Genomic DNA, 15385 nt, shown 5'->3' on the forward strand with positions numbered 1-15385 from the left:
TCTCTGAATACCAATGCACATTTTATTCGAAAAGATTTTTCCTTTTTTGCATCCAGCAGCACAATTTCGCAGAAATACATACACTGTTAACTACACAAGCGTAATTCGCGAATGGAAACGATCTTCAGAACAGTTCTTCTTGATCGTGATACTTTATTAAGCGACGCGAGAATATCGGGCGTATTTCATTAGCGGCGTGCAATAAAATTAAGAGACGTAAACAGTAGCAACTGGCGCGATGGCAAGTTATGATAACACGGCGTTACCAAATTTAGGCGAAACTTGGGGATTAAAGAACGGGGCACAATATGTGACGTTAATGTACAATATTGCAGGCGATATAACGTCGTGGCCCACTTACACAAATAAATTCCTTTTGAATATCGATTCCTCATTGCGGTCGTTGCGGTTCTTGTACACTGCTGCCAGATAATAGAACCGTGACTGTTTTCGAATTTGCCTCGCAGCATCAACCGAACGTATTTGCAACCACTAACGAGCGCTATATACTCTCTCTCTCTCTCTCTCTCGCTCTCGCATGCTCTCTTTCACTCTCTCGCGTTTAATTTGTAATATATAAGTTTGTAACAAAATGCAGGTGCCAGGCAATGATGTTTGGCCGGAGTTAGAGCATTAATTCCACCGCGGCAACGAATAATTTCTATCGTATTTAATTAAAAGGTAGCCGCCACTGGTCGCTTCGAAAATAGCAATTTGACAGAAATTTCTATTTCCGCCATTGTTTACAAAATGTGTTATTCTGTAAGTGATGCTGCGCTTTACACACACGTTAAAGTTTCATTTTAATGAATAATTCCTAATCGCTATAATTTAATGATTAATTTCACACGAGAGTGCTTCGTGAATTGATAATAAGATGACGAATTCATTCAAAGGGACCATTTTATTTTTAAATTATTAATACCATATATATCAGACATTATATTCGGTACTTAGATATTATTTTATTCTTCTTTTCGCATATTTGAACTATTACTGTTAGCAGAATTTTAATCGTCACGATTTACAAATTAACGCCGAGTCGTTTTTCACGACAGCAATGACTTTCATGACGAAGCTAACAGATTTTTTTCAATTAGAACAGATTACAGATTAATCAATTACGAAGTCACAAACTATAAAACGCAACGAAGAAAGGAAGTGAAAAAGAGCCAAATTTCAAGTATATACACGAAACCTGCAGTGAGAAAGAACGAAAGTGGAAACAATCTACAAGAGCGGAGAGTAACGGAGAAGTCCCGAAGAGACTTTCTCGAAAATCGAAAGGAGATCGGCCGGAGATCCGACGCTTGCTCCGTTAGAATAGCTAGTTTATAGCGTGTTTAGAAATTCCAACTCAGACTGGTTTACAGTCCCGCGATATTCGTGTTGCCGAACGACGATCGATAGCCCTTGAATTAGATTCACCGCGTAAATAACGATCTCTCGCGTTCTTTATCCGCGCGCACGAACGCTGAACATGGCCACGGTGAAAGAAGGTCTCGCGAAAGAAACGGCCGCGGAAGAATTATTCCGAACGAAGAATAAATTTGTTATTCCGTGATATACGCGTTGCAACGGGGCAGTTTAGATTTAAAAAGGCAGCTGGTCGTGCGTCCCGCTGCCTCGTTCCACGTAGTTGCACGATATTATTCTCGACGCGGCTGCGAATCTCTTCTGCCTCTTCCCTCCCACCCCCTATAATGATGTTTCCTGCTTTTCCCTTGTTTCTGTTTTTTTTTTTTTTTTTTTCTCCCCTCGGTCTTTTCTTTGTCTTTCGTGGCGCCTCGTGAGACCGAACATCTTGTTTCAACGTTACTGAGGCTCACGGGACAAAGACGAGAAATGTCGGCTGAAGAAAACGGAGCGAGAGAGAAAAGAGAAGGAGCAAAGGTAAACCGAATTTCGGTGGTGACCGACTGTTAACACTAGAACTATCAAAGTGGACCAAACTATCAAACCAGACTATCAAACGACCAATTTGTAATTTTTGTAGACATGAAATAATATACTTTTAAACGTTTAAATGATTTTTCGAAAAAAATAGACATAGATGAAAGCTTGTGTAATTTATTGTGTTGCAAAGCTTTTCCATTTTTTTTTTTTTTACTTTAATGTTTCTGATGGAAATTTCATGCTTTAGTCGTCGGTATGTTCTAGTGTTAAAGATACGTAACACTCATGGCACGGATCCAGTATGTCCATATTAAAAATTTCGGAAACATTTGTGCGCAGAACTCGCAGATATAGGATACTCAGAAAAATGGCTAGGCCAAACTAGGTACATCATAAATTTAGTCAGTTTCATGTGCGATGAAATTTATGTTTATACACCTCGTCTATGGTATCAAGTAAAACGATCGAAGTTCGTCAAGTAGTGAATGCGCCAGAAACATGATTTTTGAAACCCACTACAGTACTACAGTGTTGTCAAATTTTCAATACCGAAATGTGAAGCTAGTAACTAACCGAAATTATTCCATTATATATCAGAAAGCGCTCTATCCATGTTTTATGGTATTGCAATTTTTTTTTTATACAGTACATTTAAATTCTGAAGTTATTAACAAAATATTAATAAATAAAGAACCTAACAGCTCAAATAATTTTATCAAAAGTTCAATATAATATGAGAGAAATTAAAGAAAAGAAGAAAGAAAAATCACAGATATAATCATTGTGAGAGAAATAATTAATCCTAGACTTTCTAAAATATTTTTATATGAAAAATGTACAAATTCGGATGAAATATTTCCCATACCCTTGCAAATTAGTACGTCAAAACTACGTATGATTTATTTTTCATTAATCTAATGGATATGAACATCTATGCAAACACCTAACCGAGATCGCAAAAATCAGCTAGTATTACTTGTCACATAATTAAAGTTGAAAATAATGAAAGATTCTCACATTCTTGGCTTTGGAAGCACCGTTGGGTTTTCGCCAAAAAAATTAATGCTGATGTGAAGCGTCTGTAACAAAACGTAAAACACCATATGTAATTGTTGTTAAATTTGAAAAATTGAAGTACAATATATAAAACTACTTACGATCTTGATCGCCTTATCCTCTTCAGCACAGACTCTAATATTGAAAACAAATATTAAACATAAAAAAATACAAAAAATAGGAAATTTTCAAAATTAAACGCAAAGAGTGCATGTCTAAAAAACTCCCGAAAGTGTTATAAGTACACAACGCTATTAATTTATGCACTCATATTTAGAAATACGCAACACTAATTGCGATGCATCCAGTGCAACCATGCTGGAGGTTGCTGATGAATGACCACCATGTACAGCTCTTGTACAGCTGCATCAGGTGATCCAGGAGCAGGAACAACTTTCCACGAATCCAGTGGAAGGAATTTGGGCATTTTGTAAACGCAACGCTACTTCAAGAAACGCAATCATTCATTATCGCAACACTAACGAGAGAAAAAGTAATCGCAAAGAAATAATGTCGCAACACTAACTCTAAAATCAAATTGAATGAAAACTTATTAACAATATAAAAGCTATTGTACAAATCAAAAGCTACTTCAAATATTCTAACACTCTAAAAGCAGTGATTCTATAATCTAATTTAAAACAATAAAAACAAGACAAATTTTACAACTTTCAAGATAACAATATAACATTAAAAATTCATAATCAAAACTGCTAAAAACAATCGCGGTATTGTAATTCGCAACTCTAATTCAAACCGTAATCAATTTCTCGCAACACTAGCAAGAAAAACCGCGATTTGCCCAAAACGAAGATGAACGATGAAGAGAAGAAAAAAGAAAAATACAACTACAAATACTAGAGCATAGTGACAATGTAGTAACGAGAATGACTTCCCATGCTCTGGAACCATTTAAATGATCCAGAAGATGAGAAGCCATTTGTTGTGACCCTCTTCGTGGCAGTTTGCCGGGCCTCTTCTTTTCTTCGAGCGCAATGCCCGCTGAAACTTACGTCTAGCTCGAGTCTTTCTAATCGCAATCTAAAAAATAATTTATATTTTTTATAAACGCGAAAGCTGACCTCAATACACATGGACGAACATCGATCACAGTGATCGTTGTCCGTTCGCACGTGCGTGCTCGAGCAATACCTAAATAAACGTTCGTTTCGGGACCTACTCGCGACCTATCCACGACCGCGACCGCGATACTAAATTCGAAAAATCGAAGAGTAAAACCAGAGGCAAGTGGCATACCAATTTCACTGTCGATTTTTCAAATTAAATTTCCTGAAACAGGTTGGACACGCGAAAAGGGGACACGCGACCAGAGACTGTGCCAACCTGCCCGGCCCTACCTACTTACAATTGAACACATTCACACCAGAAAGTATGCTACCTATCCTATACAGGGNAAATTACAAACTATGGTCATCGTGCCCAATGTCTTTCACCCACCCAAGTAGCACCTGGGCACGTGAGTGAGATCCTGACAATAAACACGGAAGGGATTAAACCTGAAAATCCTGAACTAAAAAAATGATTAGTTTATATAATTTGTATCTAACGGACCAATGCATTATTTTATTTCAAATTGTAATGATTCTACTCTTTCAGAAATTATTGAAATTGCAAGAGAATAAAGAAAATGAACAAAACTTGAATTTCTTAAAAAAGATAATATGAACAATTTAACAATTTAATAATTGTCAAACAATCAAAATCAAACAATTGATTCCAAATTAAATATTAATAGAACCTCAGGCGACTTCTTCATCAAAGCACATTTTCGAAAATACGAAAGCAGTGATCAAACTTATTGCTTTGATTCAAAATCTACCTGTCGCGAAGTATCTTCTTGCACATAAAATTTTGTATATTTTTTTGCGGAAAAAATTCTAATCTATTATTATTTCAAATCTATTCTAATCTATTATTATTTCAAATTTTACTGAAGTTCATAATTATATTTATACTATTATAATTATATTTAATACTATTATAAAAGGGAAAATGAAAATTATTAATTATTAATTATTATAACAAAATATATCTCCAATATCAATAAGTAATAATTGCATCTTTCATAGCAACGAAGTCGGAGAGTATCCTTCTTCTCTACTATGGAATGCTCCAACGAAATCATTTTAATAATAATTATTTGTAATTTGTCTATTCATATGGATATTTATATACATATTTTATCTTTACAAATATTTATATTGAAGATATTTTGATTTTATAAGTAATTGCTACAAATTTAATTGTTAAAATCGCGATGTGCAAGAAGCCCTATCCTGATCTAATACATAAAAGACCAGAAAAAATGTTACTACTCACGGGTATAAAAAATACCCGTGGTCACTATGCTCATCAAAAAGTCTACGTATACAACCAGTCACCCGTGCCGATTCGGACCTTTCATCCTACGACATGATTGAGTAACCGGAGGAACATAAATGCATGCGACTCACGCGACAGATATGAAAAACGTTATCATCGATGCCACATTAGACCAGGGAAAGTTATCGTGAAGACTCACATCAAGTAGATACCCATGGTGAAGTAAATGCCGTGAAAAATTTCCTGAAAAACATAAAATATTTTGTTCTAAAGACACAGTCTTATTTGTGAAAATTTGAATTTTAATAATAATAAAAATTCAGACTAATTTGAAGTATTTTTAGAAGACGTACTACAGAAAATAGAATTCAAATACAACATGCTAAAGTACTTACATTTTTAGCTTTTGAAGCATCATAAGATCCTTAAAAGATTAGGGGAAGGAGAGATTGTAAAAAATCTATAACAAAACACTAAACATTAGAATTTATGTTTAAAACCAAAGAAAAATCTTAAGTTGAAAATAATGAGAGATTCTTACATTCTTGGCTTTGGAGCCACCGTTGGATTTTCCCCAAAATATATTAAAAAGTTGATGCTGTGAAACGTCTGTAACAAAACATCAAACATTATACTTTGTTGTCAAATTTGAAAAATTAAGTAAATTAAAGTACAATATATAACTTACGATCTTGATCTCCAGGAGAGGACTTATCCTCTTGAGCACTTTGACTCTAATATACCGAAAACGAACACTGAACAAGAAAAAATACAAAAAAAGAAAAATAAAAGACTATCGTCGCGCGCGTTTAAGTAATAATCGGCGAACTCACCGACTCTAACTTCGCGAATTATAATTTAAATGAATTAATGTTCTATTTTAATGACAGTCATTTTGGTTTTAGAATATTAAAATATTAAAATACTGCGCAACAAACACTGGCTCTACCGACCGCATTGCACGCGGTCACAAAAATTTTCTGAAAATAATGAATACGTCTGAAAATAACAAAACTTGAATATGTATTGCGTATTGATGTTCGAAAAAAGTAAATATATTATAGCAAGCTATAATATAATAAAGTACGAAAACTGTGAGTGTAATAATCTAAGGTATATCCATTTAAATATATACTATTGAGGTACTACAATCTCTACATTCGAAATAAAACATTAATTGATTTAATCTTTTCTATTTTCATCCTTGTATCACAAATAATCATGAAAATACGTATTCTGAATTGTATCAAATATAAATATATATAAATTGTATACCAAATGTTTTCCAAAATGAATAAATGTTACCAATTTTCCATAAAAGATGATCAGATTATACATTAATCATCGTGGCATCTAAACACTCTATATTATCTTTGCAAGCAAGGAAGAACCTGCACAGAAAGAAACCAAAAGTCAGATCAAATAAAGGCAAATGTGTAAAAATGAAACGATAATCAACTTCAAATTCTATTAAAAAAGCGTACAAAACAAACTACTGGTAAACCAAAAAGTGAAATGGACGATTAAAGAAAAATTGGTGCGAAAAGTTTCAAAGCACTACACGATTTCGTTATCATAATTATTCAATACACGCGTATTAATTAAATGATACTGTTAATGAGGTATAAATGGAAGTAAAAGAGTGTCAAAGAAGCGACGTTACCGAAGGGACGCCACCGATAGGTTAGAAAAAGTCACGAACCTGATGCGACGCAATACGTGTTGTTATGAAATTCAGCAGTCGAATGACTCTCCGCCACACGTCTCGTCAATCAATTGAGAAAGTAGTAGGGGATGGGGTGATCCTGTCCGAACAAGCACGACAATTAAGAGAACATAAACATTGTGTTCGTGTTGTTATTTTTTACTTCGAATTTCGTGTTACAAGGATTTCTATGCTTTACTTTATTTGAGACCTGTACAGTTTCATTATATTACACAGTAAAATAATTATTTTAGCTATTACATATGTACATTCTTAATAAATTATTGTTTTTCAGTATTATAATTGTTAAAAATTACGCAGTATGAAGTTAAAGAATCAATAAATAAATAGAAAATGTTATAATAGAAGCATGTGTGTAAAAGCATATGGTAAAATACGTGTGTGTGTGTGTGTGTATACATAAATATATATATATGTATGAGTTGGTCAAGTACAAGGTTACAATATTTTTATTTAGAATCGAAATTAAATTTTGGTATAAAATTATAAATAACTTTTAGCATAGTATGTTCTATTTAAATGTTTATATGCTATTATTTCTTTGATTGTTGAAAATTATATGTATAATTATTGGGTTAAATCTTACCTTGAATTGAAGCCAAAAATGCACATTTTATTTTAAAAAATCACAATACAAAACACAAATTCAACAATTATTGATTTATATTTTTACCTGAAAACTTTTGGATAATACATCTTTCTGGTTGATTCTTCTGAATAATATTATGGATAATATTCTTTCTTCTTTACCTATGAGATGTGCTCCTTTCCGCCATGTTTCCCGTTCAAAAATCGATCGTGAGAAATATCGATATATTCGAGAATCGTAGGAAGTGTATTTCGTACTTCTCCGTTGGCGCTGTAGTCGCACGTTCACACTAAAAGAAATGATCACTAGGAATAGGAATAAATGGAAAACTCTGGTAATAAATGGAAATCAAATATGCAAAACTCATGAGAAATTCTTTAAAAAAAGAACGTAAATATTCAAATACTTGATGAAAAATAATTAATATTTCAAACTGGAACATGAAAAATTTTATTATACTACGCAGCAGAATTATTATTATTAAATTAATTATTAAATACGTATATCCTAACTAAATTATTGTTGAATTTAGTATTGGAATTGTTAAAAATTACGCAATATGAGGTTAAAGAATCAACAAATAAATAGAAAATGTTACGATAAAAATAAAAGCACATTATATACATATAAAATGAAAAGTTAGTCATATTACAAGGTCACAATATTTGCTGGTTAGAATTGAAATTAAATTTTGATATAAAGTTATAAATAATTTTAGCATGATATATTCTGTTTAAATCTTTATATGCTATTATTTCTTTAATTCTTGAAAATTGTATGTAATAATTATTGGTTAAACCTTACCTCGAGTTGAAGTCAAAAAAGCACATTTTATTTTAAAAATTCACAATACAAACACAAATTCAACAGTTATTTATTTATATTTTTACCTGAGAACTTTTGGATAATACATCTTTCTGGTTGATTCTTCTGAATAATATTATGGATAATGTTCTTTCTTCTTTACGGATGAGATGTGCTCCTTTCCGCCATGTTTCCCGTTCAAAACTCGATCGTGAGAAATATCGATATGTTCGAGAATCATAGGAAGTGTATTACGTATTGACCGCACATTGGCGCTAATCTTTAAATAATTTAAACCCAATACCCGCGCATTTCGCACAAAATATTAACTGAGAATAAAGAATACAAAATTCTAGTCTAAATCAAATATACAAAATTCGTAAGACATTAACGTAAGAAAAAGAACGAAAATATTCATACACGAGATGAAAAATTGTCAGAACTTTACTGTTATAATTTTATGAAAAAAGTTGTAACAATTAACTTGATTTCATTTGAAAGAGTAAAGTCTCCACAATCTTGAGTTTTCTTCAAAAATATTTATTTTTACACCATGTAGCAAGTGTAAAAATAAAAATATTTTTCTTCTCGAAAATTGTAAAAATTCAATCTTATTAAAGGGAAATTTTTCCATCACTGAACATTTCTTTTTCATGATTAGATCAATAATGATCTTGAAAATTGAAATCTTCCTTTTACAGCGAGCCCTTAAAACTAGCTGTACGATTTATTTTCACTATTTTACGATAATTCATTTAACTTTAAATAATAATTCATTAATTTTTAACGAGTTATAACAAATGACTTCGTATGTGAGTTCTTCTTAACAAATGACTTCAAAATTTCGAAAACGATCTGCAAAAAATAATTTACAATATAACTTTATAATAAACAATATTTGTAGAAACATTTCTTTGATACTTCTGTTAAAGATACTTCCAAGCTTTTATAAAATCGAGTTTGCAGAACTCTGAATTTACACATTAAAATAAACAAAAAACATCGTAGCTAATTCATATCTAGTTATGTTGTTAAAAAATATATTTTAATCAATTTTTCCTAATACCTTTAAATAGATGTAAATAATCAAATATATAACGAATTTTTCATCTCAATTTCCATCAATCGCTGTTTTAAATCGTTTCAATCATATTCTTTCATTGATGAAATATCACCACATTCAATTCAATAAATAACTCTCGAAGCATGTGACAATACTGTCCATATTTTTTGATTTTCTTATCACTAGTAGTGCTGCAATGCAAAACTTGCTTAAATAAGTACAATTAAGGGGCTCCTAGGACCAAACTCGAAATCGTAGGACAAAAAAATACATTGTATGCGAAATCTGTTCATATACCTCTGTGCCAAAGCTATTGTGCAAGCAATAGGACAGTTTCCAGAAGAAGATGGGACCGTTTTCCAGAACTGCCATCCCACCCGAATTACTCTCATGGATAGCAAACATTTTGGAAACCTTCTCTCCATACTTCTTGATTAATCTTAACACATTCTCCATTCCACAACTTTTCAGACTCCTTTGGAAAGGGTAACACACGACCTTGATATAAAAGAGGACTCTGGATATATAAAAGGAGGTACAGTCAGATAAAAAGGAACACAAGATAGAACAGTCAGATGAGAAAGAGCACAAAAAAGGACATAGTCAAAAGGAACATAATCAGATAAGAACATGTTTTTACCATTTTAATCAAAGTAGAAAATTAATCATCAAATATCAGTCAATATTATCTTATGAACTCAGTCGTCAGTCGACTGTCAGTCACCTCAATCGAAATTTGCTGTATGAATAAGTACAGATCACTTTAAGAGTACTTCAATCGAAATTTGCTGTATGAATAAGTACAGATCACTTTAAGTATTGAGCCAATATTGCCAGGCTTGGTTGGTCATCCAACACATGATCGACACCAGCGATGAGTGTCCTTAACACCGACACCAGTCATTTTTTTTATTCTGCATGAGCCGATGTGTGGAACGAAAAATCTTAATATTGGAACTCTTCTCGATCAATCGCAACGCTTAGCGAAGACGCATCGTACCGGATTGGTTCCCAAGGCTGCCTAGAGTTGCCCTCGTGAAATCGCAGCTGGCGTAGCACTAGAATGCACATACAATAAAATAGCAAATGACTTGATCCACGTTATGTAGGGACGTTCTTGAAAAATGGCAACGACAGTTGATTCGATTTGAACAGATCGTGCTCGGATCTGCTTGAAAAGATACACAGCTCGGAAAAAAATACTTACGTGATTCTTTAAAAGTTAAATAGACGGTCGTGTACGTAGCTGTATTCTCTCCGATGGAAATAATAGGAGGCCGGACGTTCATGGAAATTTTCCTCTCTCCGGCCACGACGAAGTCATTCTTTGGCCACGGTAGTGTTTATCAGCTCAGAGTCAAGAAAGAGATACTTGTTGTCTCAGCGCGATGGCTGAGTAATTTTGCGTCGTGTCATTTAATGTTTATTCGTGTATACGCGTTCGTTATAGTTCCGTGATTCACGTGACAACAGGTCATGCGTTAATTATTGAGAGAAGGGATCCTACGGGACCGGGACCTGTTGTACAGAGCGTCCTGAAAAACACGGGTAAAATTAAAGTGAATAATTTTCAACGAATGACTGGGTGTAGATTAAACCGACCGAATATTTTTCTTTAAAAGACCGAATATTTTTCTTGAGACCTTTAAAATCTGCACTCTGACGAGCAGCGTGCTTCCCCGTAACAATTTCCTAAAGGAATTCCAAAGAGAATTCCTGCCGGTGAACGAACACACAGATTGCAACGATGCCAGAAACCTTTGGCGTCGACGCGAGCCTGGAAATTACAAGAACAAATGTCATTTCTTGAGCAATGCGGCTAGCAATTCCTACGGAAAGAGGAGAGACAGAGAGAGAGAGAGAGAGAGAGAAATAACTAGTTCAAACTAAATTCAGAGGACGGTTGAGAATTAAAAGTATTATCACAACGCTAACGCGAATATTACGGGAATATAGAATGATCGGCCGAGCATGAGGCGTGACGATGAGGGCGCAGCTTCTGAACGATCCTTGTACGTGTATAAATCGAGTATTTCGAAAGGGGTCACCATAATTTACACACGCGCAAACACTCGTTTAAACTCCGACACGCCTTGACCATTATCCGAGGTCCAGAGCAGCGGCAAAGAGTGGAAAGTGGAGAAAGGCGGTGGTAAAAGAGAAGGAACAAAAAAAGAAAGAGAGCAGGAGAGACAATGAAAGAGAAGGAAAAAGAGAAAGAGACCGGCGACCAAATGTTCACAATGCGACAGGAGAATCTAACAACGGACTGTAATGGGATTTCAGATTATCTCGCGATCCCAAGAATTTATCTTCAGTGAGAAAGCAAGGGAACCGGATAAGGGATTCGGAGTTGCTCGATGCGTGACACCACATTAATTACATGTATGTTCCAAGAACCAACCAATTTCATCCCTGTTAACTTACCTTTCGATCTCATCTGAACTATGTTCACGTAATGTCTACTGCATCCCTTTTACTTCGTCGCATTCTTTCTTTTCATGTTTTCTCTGTAAGTCTCGTTAATTGTCCTTGCGCGACTCGTAGAAACTTTAGACAATTTCGAGCATCTTCAAAACGTTCGACGAACGAACAATAAATTGTTACTCTGTAATGTTAAAAAAAATGAATAAATGATATTTTACGTTTAAAAAATGAATGAATGATACTTTTCATATAAAAATGCTCCTGAATGATTAAAATTTATTTTCTTTTTATTACTTGAGCTATTTTTTTTAGTATTTTTGAGTTATTTTTAGTAATTTGAGATTTCTCTTTCTTTTATAATGAAAATCTCTTTTCAATGAGAAGGATATTAGATAATTGATTTTGATAGAAAGTCACTCGAACAATTTAATTAATAGTGGAGGAAGAATTGAACAAATGTCAGTAATAATAATAAGAATGCGTTTGACGAATCTTTAATTTCAACAATCTTCAATCTTTAATTTTACGATTGTGAGTCTAAAGCTATTATGCAATATCAATTATCCCTTGAAAGAGTAGATATCTCATCATTAGCAATTGTGTCCTAATATGTGAACATCTCTGGGAGATTCATTCCATTTATTTCAACTACTTGCGAGGTCCAATTTCTAACTAGCTCATGAAAAATAATCTTCTGTGTCTTACAGACTTGTATTTAACAGGAACTTTGAAAAATTTTCCATTCAGTGGAAAAAATTCTGTGATGGAGTAAATGTCAATATTTAATTCTTATACAAAGATGCACAAATGATAATAATTGTGATAAAAGAACGAGACATCAAGAAAAAATAATAACCAGAAGAATAATAAAAGAAACGCGAAGACACGAAGGAGATCTCATAACATGAAAAATCATTTAAAATGTCAGTGAATTTCAATCGCGAGGAAAATGTACAGAAGGAGGTTTGCATTAAAAATACATCAATAAACGACAAATTTTTACAATAAAAAAAAAAAGGATACCAATAGCAAGAATATAAGCAAGAAAATCTAAAAATGGGGACAATGAAGAAATACCAGGAATATCAAAAAAAAAATTGCAATTAAATTCACATCGGAAAACCCCGCGTAAAACTTGAAGATTTTTCCCAAATTATCATCAAAAATTGCAATGAAAATGGTAAAGAAAAATTACACGGGCCATATATCGCGTTATTCCGCGAGATATTTCTTCGAAGAAAAGGAAAATAAGGAGAAGAAGAAGAAGAAGGATTGAACCTTACTCAAGAAACAACATCGCCAAGACATTCTTATTCCACTCTAAAACAGTTGTAAGAAAGCGCGATGCATAAAGCGTAAAATACTTCGCAACGCCTTACGGATAGTGCCTCTGTGTTTGTATTTGGACGCGTGTACACATCTACGCCCGGTGCTTTTAACGAAATGCATATTTCACGAGAAACGTGTCATAGCACGAGGGCAGACGTTTTTTCCCAACCGAGCGAATAATTATTAGTACCTCCATCCCCGGGTGAACTTCCATCTCGGCGAGTTTCTCTCAACGCGGGCCGCCTCTCCACCCCCTCGAGCTCTTGCAATGAGCCGAAATAAATTCCGGATCACCGGCTATCGTGCGCAGACGTCGAAACCTCGTGAAATAACTCGCCTCGAAGCGGCTGAAATACATTCGACCTGGTCAGGCACCCCTGGCTGGTTTACCCGGGATGCACGAAGAAAACGAATACGCTGAACATTTCGGACGGTCGGCGTGCTCTTAAATCGTTCTCGTTTCTTTCTTTTAGCTTCCAGCCGCGAACGAAAATATAACCTCGTAAATTCTCTCTCCGGTGAGCCGGTATAAAATCTTGGCATTAACACCTCGAGTGTTAGCTAGGCAAAGATGGGAAACAAAAGCAAGGAGCAAGAGGGAAACTCGAAAATGCAACGCGTTTCGATGTATCCCTCTTCCCAATATACACACATACGTGTTAACGTGTGTGTTTCTGCAAGCTTACACGATATACGCGCGATTATACGTGTGCATTACACATACACAACAGGGGGCAAGCCACCCCCTTTCTACGCTGAAAGTGACACTGCCTCTAGCTTGCAGCCGGCACTTTATGACGAAGAAACCCGGAAAAACAGTCACGTTTATCATCGAGCTGCTGCGAGCGCATCGGGGATGAACCGACCGTGAGATACGGGCGCGATAAGACCGAGCAAACGACGTACGCGTGTAAAGATAAAACGTTCTAACGTACGAACGTGTAATGGCTCGTTTCTGTCTGCCAAGAGGAAGTGGCCTCGATCGATGCAAGTGCCCTCTGCCCCCCACTTTCCCTCGCCCCTTGCTTTAACGAATTGTCATAAACCCGCGACCACGTTTCGACTGTTCGACGCGACTCAGACGAAACGCGAAACGTGCACTCGACGAAGAAAAATAAAAGGGTTTTGATGTAACGCCAGCCACGCGTGTTTGCCGACGCGCTTCTCTCTCTCTCTTTTTCGCGGAAAATTGATTCTCGTTAACGGGGAAAAATGTTCATCGCCGTTTTTTTTTAAAAGCCCGCAGCAGTTTTTACTCGGGTTGAACGACGTTGAACGTGACTGTATTTTTTAAAAAAACGGTATTCACGCTGCGAATTTCGCGTCGAGGCAGCCACATACGTGAAATACTTGATCTTCGAGCGACCGGAGCATCTCGCTGCCTTGTCCATATTTAAAAAAAAAAAAAAGAAGAGAAAGAGTGCTTAAGGACGAACTCTGTAAAATGCATTAGCATGCGCGTGCATCCGTACGAAGAGACGAGGGCAGTTAGCCCCGTTTCTGCCGCACGAAAGTGGTGCCCTAGCACGCTTGCTTGCTTGCTAGTGCTTCACAGCAACGAAACCCGGAAAAATAATCCCATTTGTCATTATATGCGCGGGCGTTAGAAGAACAGCCGGTAACAAGAAATTAAATTTGCCCGTGGAACTAAATTTAAAAAATTAACTTCTACCCTGGTTCTTCCGTAAACACGACCGTAAGACGTTAAAATAACGACTAAAAGTATTACGAACGTTGAGTCGTTCTTGCGACAAGCGAGTATTATTGAAAAAAGAAGAAAAAAAAAACAGATCGATAAAAATGACTAAAAATACTATTGGAAACTTTTCAAACATCACTTCAGCCGAATCGCAAATTCATTTTTCCATCGTTCATCTAGCCGATATTCGTTAGGTAGATTAAGTAGACCGGGAAACCCAGAAAGGATTTTTTCTTAGGCTCATCGACGAGCGACGGATACCAGGTCAATTCCATTCTGTCGTTCAGTCCGCTAACAGACTTTCAGAGGCTAAACTGCCGTTTTAATAACGTGCTTGCGACGAATTACATGTTTCGTGGCAAAAAAAAACCCGACCTTCCTCCCCGCTGGTGTTCGAAGAACCGCTTCGAAGATTGATAACGCTGATTCCCCGCGAGGGAATTATTTACCGAT

The 15385-nt window shown here is 35.2% G+C and overlaps 2 long non-coding RNA genes across 2 annotated transcripts; both read right to left on the reverse strand.

Moving 5' to 3' along the window:
• Nucleotides 1-5458: 5458 nt before the first annotated feature.
• Nucleotides 5459-6120, reverse strand: LOC122531539. Its single transcript, XR_006307303.1, has 3 exons — nucleotides 5984-6120; nucleotides 5691-5755; nucleotides 5459-5538 (listed from the first exon to the last, which is right to left on the reverse strand). It is a non-coding gene; the product is annotated as an uncharacterized LOC122531539 (long non-coding RNA).
• Nucleotides 6121-10024: 3904 nt separating this feature from the next.
• LOC122531538 lies at nucleotides 10025-12081 on the reverse strand. Its single transcript, XR_006307302.1, has 4 exons — nucleotides 11905-12081; nucleotides 11121-11254; nucleotides 10685-11012; nucleotides 10025-10535 (listed from the first exon to the last, which is right to left on the reverse strand). It is a non-coding gene; the product is annotated as an uncharacterized LOC122531538 (long non-coding RNA).
• Between the last annotated feature and the right edge of the window lie 3304 nt (nucleotides 12082-15385).

The sequence above is a fragment of the Frieseomelitta varia genome, unplaced genomic scaffold, assembly GCF_011392965.1.
Source record: "Frieseomelitta varia isolate USP_RPSP 00005682 unplaced genomic scaffold, Fvar_1.2 scaffold_404, whole genome shotgun sequence".
Lineage (NCBI taxonomy): Eukaryota > Metazoa > Arthropoda > Insecta > Hymenoptera > Apidae > Frieseomelitta > Frieseomelitta varia.